Below are 6094 nucleotides of genomic sequence, written 5' to 3'. Positions count from 1 at the left end.
CTTTGATATCTCGACTTTGGGAGACTGTAAGTCAATGAATATAAAACTAAAAATGGAAAATTTATAGTCTAAAGTCATGTACAAACTCTAAAGTACATGTTGGAAAAAACTGCATGTCAATCGGAGTTGAAACGAATGAGATATGCATCTTTTAAACGTTTCACAAAAACCGGTTCCGGTCCTAAAAGTGGTTCCGGTTCCAGTTTTTAGACCCGGTTTACCCGGACCTGATGGACCCAAACCCGGATTACCCGGAACCCTAATAAAGCCAATTTTTAAACCCGGAACCGGAACCGGTTCTATATATTCCGGTTCCGGTCCGGTTTTCCGGTTCTAAATCTCATCCCTAGGCTGCACCATTCGGATACCCATTGGGTTCTTTTATGGACTCTGACTTCCTCATGTGTGTCTGGGTGAGTCATCTCGACGTTTCTTCATGTGCCACCAAGCCATTTCAGGATTAGCATGTAATACCTTCTTCATGATTCGACTTATATTAGCAATCAACATTCAACAACAACCTGTCCTGTTCCTAGACATTCGACGCCCATGGGCTTAATTTGCTGCCCTCATTAGTGAAGCTTACAGATTTTTAGACAGGTATACCCTCCACCTTTCTCCTGTTTCTGTAAAGTTAAAATCCCAAAAATACCCTTCCATGTCATTAAGATTGTTACAACTTACAATTGCATTATACAGTGCCATAGATGTACTTGCTGAGGAGCTTGATTTGGTTACAAAAATGAATCTTGCTGTTAAGGAAGAAAGATACAGTGATGCAGGTTAGAACTCCAGCCCCCTTGGACCAATTTGCTTACATCCAGGCCACAGTTTCTTGATGTCAGTTTCAAGTAGGGATAGTATGTATAATCATTAGGAATATGTGATGAAGCAGTACATAGAATCCTTTGAGAAGAAACCCAAAAGATACAAGGGTGATGAATGATCTTCTTTTTTCAGATGGAATGTAACATCTGAATTAACTCTGTGTTTTGTCCATTTTTTTTTTTCGCGTAACCAACCCTGCGTTTCCTTTCCTAGTATATATTAATTTTGAGTTCCCTTATGAACAGTACTACCTGACCAGGGTTACTGTTCATAAGGGTTAGTTTACTCTGCCATGGTCACCGCTCCACCGCTCATCCGTTTAGCTAATACAGCAATCGAACATTCTCTATCCGTTTGCTATCGACTTCTTCACTTCACCCGCTCTTCAAGACTCCCTCCTAAGTTAAAGCAAGTCGTTTGGGGTAGTTCCATGCGCCCTATCTACACTTTCTCCTATGTTGATGACTTATGGAAGCTTCGTTTGTATTTCGCTTGTCTTCTAGAGGGATACACTGAAGACCAGGAAGAGAAACAATAACAATCATAAATCAGAACTCGAATCATGACTCGGGTATGTAATTTCGCCGATTCCACCCCATTACCTATAGATTTACTGCTTCCCACAACTTCTTTTTCTTCTACGTGTTCCACCTTACAGACGATTTCGTTCTATCCGGCGATTATGACCACCACGCCACTGGAACCACCGATTTAAGCCGGATATTTTCGATTATCACCAGCACACCATACGAACCATTGGTGAGTATTTTACCGGCGACGAAATCGATGTTTCCGGTGATGAGGTCGACAACATCGGCGATATCTGTACTCCTCCTCGGTTGTTCTATTTTGACCAAGAAATCAAGTTTAACTGAGCTTTGCCAATTTCTTTTAGGATTGATTCAATCGATTTAGAAGAGGTCAGAACAGGTGGAGATCAAATACGGGCTATAGAGGTCCAAACCTAAATCGGGGAAGATGCTGCATCGACAGAGATGGTGAAACTTTTATCGGCCAAATATGTTCAGGTATGATCGATTTAGTTATCATTTTCAGAATGGTTTATCGGTTCTGGTTTTAGTGTTCCTTTGTTAAAAAATCTAAACAAATGGTGGTCAATCAATCTATTCTTAAATGAGTGAAAAAAACTAATTTCATTTATGAGGATCACAAACTGTTTGATAAAATTGCTATCAACTACTATAATTTTTGCCCTAAATTTGTGATTTCTAGATGGAGATGGAGACCATCTTCAAAGATTGCATTCCATCAACGATTGATCGGATACGTGGTCATTTGGTGGGTTGCATATGTGGTCTTTCTATTTGTCACAGTTACCAGGTACCAATGTCTCCTGTTGATTTCTGCTTGAGAATTGGACTTCTCATACGTTCCCATGTTGATTTCCTTCTTTTTTCCATTTCTAATATTTTAAGGAACATGGGACGACAGAAAAGGGGAGGCGACCGGATCTACAAGGATAAATAATTCCCCCTAAATCTGCTAAGGTATCTTTGGATAGGGTTTGTTATTAATCTGTTTGATTTTATGAAGTCTGCGTTTTTTATGAATAGAAAACGAAGGATGAAGAGAAATCATTATGATTTCTATTTTTATTTTGCAGCAAGATAGGAGTTTGCTTTTACAAGATGCCAACTGATCTGAATGAGAAGATCTTTGACCAAAACATGGATTTTACATATTGTTCTTAGCAATAAAATGCAGATAGTATAATTCCTTCATATCAAGAAGCTGTAGTTCATATAGCTAAAGGGGTTAAGCCACTTCCAGCTTGCCTGCCACCCATTTGATGGAATATGCCTAAACCGAAAAGAGCTCAATTTTGTATGTAAAGTAAGTGGTAAGAGCAGTATGGGTGCTACCAAGTGGAAGCATTCAGAAACATGTTTGTCAAATGAAATTTTATTTGTTAAAATGATTTATTATCTCATTAGTTGCAATCTTCATGAGGGGTGGATCCAAAGTCCATATTGTGCCACTTTTTCAATTGAATTGAAATGTGAAGAGTACAACGAAAATAAACTAAATCGTGTGGTGGAAGCTATAGATGAGCTACACAGGTTGCTTGATGATGTATTTATATATTTTCATTTGATTTTTATGGCTATAAACATTATTTCATTATTGTATTATTTGTGTCGTTCATAGGATGAGTTAAGAGATGCAGTTTTATTATTGTAATATTTGTGTCATTCATACCTCCATTATTTTAATGTATAGTATAATTATATTATTCAATTAATATTTGCAGCTGACAGAACATAACAAAGAAGGGTGACGTCTTTAACCACACGTGGGTGTCTTGACTGGGGATTCTTATAAGCAGGTATTGTCACTGTCATTTTTGGATTTCCTATTTCATTGCTTGCATCTTAATAATAGAATGCCTAATTTTTTTTTTTTTTTTTAATTTGAACTGGTTTTTTTTCTGCAAAAATAATTGGATATTTAAATTTGTAGGCATCTAATGTGGCTTGCCTTCCATCAATTAAAAGCGGAAATAATCATTTTTGTAAATAATTTAATATAACGGCATTCAGTGCTTAAAAATAACTTTTTAAAAATAAAAATATTCTTATTTTTTCGGTCAAATGGCTAATCTCTATTTTGCAATAAGCATAGAAGCATGATGGTTGTGTGTGTATGGCTGGTCCATATCATTTAATTCAATTGATGTTTAAATTTATTGCAACCTTTCATGTGTTGACCATTTTGCCCTCGGTGCCCTATTGTTTAGTTTTTGGGTTATTTGGTGGTGGTGGTTGTTGTTTCTATCATTCTTTTGTTAGTTTTTAAGGGATACCTATAACATTCTATTGATGGATTGATATATGAAAGCATTTATTTTTGGTCAACATCTTGTCCATTTTGCCCCTGGTGCAATTTTGGTGAACTTCAGTCTTTTGGTGGTGTTGTCCCTGTTATTAACTCAAATCATTGTGATATTTACAAATGAATTGCAAGCTCTCCCTTCCCCTCTTTCTCTACCTCCGCTACTTCATCCCTTTACTCTCCTGTACTATCATATGCATGTATTTTACATGCTAAAAGTAGCATCCTCAATATCATGTTTCACTTACTTCATGCTCTACAAAAATTACAACAATGTGAATTTTGTTCATGGTAATTCTGTATTGAATTTACGCATTTGTCCCTTAAACGTAGTATATGTTTTACTGTAATGTTGATAAATGCTTCCAATAGCTTCTAGCCTGGTAAACTTTTTTTTTGAACTCTTCTTCAGGTTTACTGTTTCTGATCTCGGAGGGAAAATGGTAAAGGATCGGAAGGTGGGTGTGGCTATGGAGCATGGGATTAAGTACATTGATAACAAATATGTAAAATGTCTATTAAGCAAAGACAAAAGTCGTTCTAACCCATGCGGAGCATGGGATCTTCACTTGTTATAAATTAATAACATGATACATTTAGAATTCATCAAGGTTGGATACAAAAGCAAAATACTGGTCTATCATAGGCTGAGGAGGCAACCACCTATTAAAACCTTTCTCTAACAGATATATAAGACATACACGGACCACATTTTCGTCCGATAAATCATTCAATGATACTTCATACACTTCAACCACCTGTTTTAATTTCACAAAGTCATTCTTCTTAACCATGGGAAATACACGGGATCAGAAGACGACACTAAAATTGGAGGTGACAAAATATTCACCAAACTGGAAGCCGGCGACGCTTGTGATGTAGTCATATACCAGAGTATAGATATCGAATAATGACTAATTTAAACAGTCTAGTGGAACACCGACAAGTTCATAACTTGTAGGTGATGAATTACAAGTTCAGGCGATGTACGAACCGTGTATTCATGCGATGTACTCTATTGACATGTATTTCGGAGGAATCCCCGAAGCAGTATTGTCAATGCGATGATATGAGATAACCCACATGAGAAGCCCTTAGCGATGAAAAATATAAATTGCGATGATAGGCAATGAACATTAGGAGAAGCCCCTAGCAATGAAAATCTCAAATGCAATGTTAGGCGATAAATCCTAGGAGAAATCCTTAGCAATGATGATATAAGAAACACGACGTAGGTGATGATCCTTTGGAGAGGCTTTTAGAAATGAATAAAGAAAAAAAAAACGGGGATGAGTAATCGGGTTAATTGTTTGATAATTAAACATGTTAACTACATTATTGTAGGTTAAAACCCTATGTAATCACCATGTTTCCCAACCTGATCCACTCAGCTTCTCTGTATCACAGGTAGCGGTAGAAAGGTAGATGCATGATGAGAGATTCAAGGAGATGTAGACTGATAGTCTAAGATACTGTAAGTCCTGTTTATGCTTATGTTTTGTATCAATTATGACATCCCAAAATTTTATAAATCAATGAAAAACATTTCTTCGGAAATACTTTTACGGGATCAAATTTCGCATTTACAAATAAACTCTATTTTAAATAAGCATAAACAAAAAGTTTTAAAATGACCGTGAAAATGGGGATTTCACATGTTGTAAGAAAACTATGAAAAATGAAGATAAGAATCCCAACTCCCACCAAAATCAATAATACAAGCCCTCAACATATCTTCAAGTGTCTGAATGGTCCTCTCACTATGACCGTCAGTCTAAGGATGAGACATCGTACAAACGTGAAGTCGTGTGCCCAGATCCTCATGAAACCGTTTCTAAAACTTGTAAGTAAACCTTACATATCTGTCAGAAACTATAGAAACTGGCATGCCATAAAAAGAAATGATCACGCGAACATAGATATTAGCCAACTTCTCCGCGGAAGAACTCTCCTGAATAACAATGAAATGAACACTCTTGGTCAACCGATTCACGATGACCCAAATAGTGTTAGAGCCACGAGCAATATTGGGTAACTTGGTAACAAAATTCATGGTAATCTATTCCCACTTCCACAATAGGATATCCAAAGTTTTCAACTTGCCATGAGGGCTCTGATGCTCATCCTTGACCTTCCTACAAGTCAAACATCTCTCTACGTACAAAGCCATGTCTTGCTTCATACATGACCACCAATAATCGTGCCTTAAATCCATGTACATATTCGTTGCCCCCAAAATACCATATACAACACATAATATGGGCCCCACCCTGAATAATGGGCCACGCTTTGCATATTAGGCCCCACCTTGAACAATGGGCCCCACCTAACAACATACAAACATACAAAAAAGAGTCACAACTATAATTACATAAATTGACACCCCGTGTCCTATATAGTATAGTGAGAAAAG

At 37.0% G+C, this 6094-nt stretch overlaps 1 long non-coding RNA gene across 6 annotated transcripts; it reads left to right on the top strand.

Annotated features, from left to right (window-relative positions):
- Positions 1–1087: 1087 nt before the first annotated feature.
- LOC145134124 (uncharacterized) lies at positions 1088–4311 on the top strand. Of its 6 annotated transcripts, none has more exons than XR_013718930.1 (7): positions 1089–1399; positions 1487–1587; positions 1724–1856; positions 2062–2169; positions 2265–2336; positions 2453–3175; positions 4094–4311. It is a non-coding gene; the product is annotated as an uncharacterized LOC145134124 (long non-coding RNA). The 6 variants fall into 6 exon arrangements; XR_013718931.1 differs by having other exon boundaries at positions 1096–1587; positions 2453–2909; positions 3101–3175; XR_013718933.1 differs by having other exon boundaries at positions 1105–1587; positions 2453–2689; positions 3101–3175.
- The last annotated feature ends 1783 nt before the right edge of the window (positions 4312–6094 follow it).

Source organism: Lactuca virosa, chromosome 8, assembly GCF_052849685.1.
Source record: "Lactuca virosa cultivar CGN04683 chromosome 8, Lactuca_virosa_CGN04683_v6, whole genome shotgun sequence".
In the NCBI taxonomy this organism is placed as follows: domain Eukaryota; kingdom Viridiplantae; phylum Streptophyta; class Magnoliopsida; order Asterales; family Asteraceae; genus Lactuca; species Lactuca virosa.
Note: the sequence above shows the minus strand (reverse complement) of the source record. Positions and strands in the feature narration are given on the sequence as shown.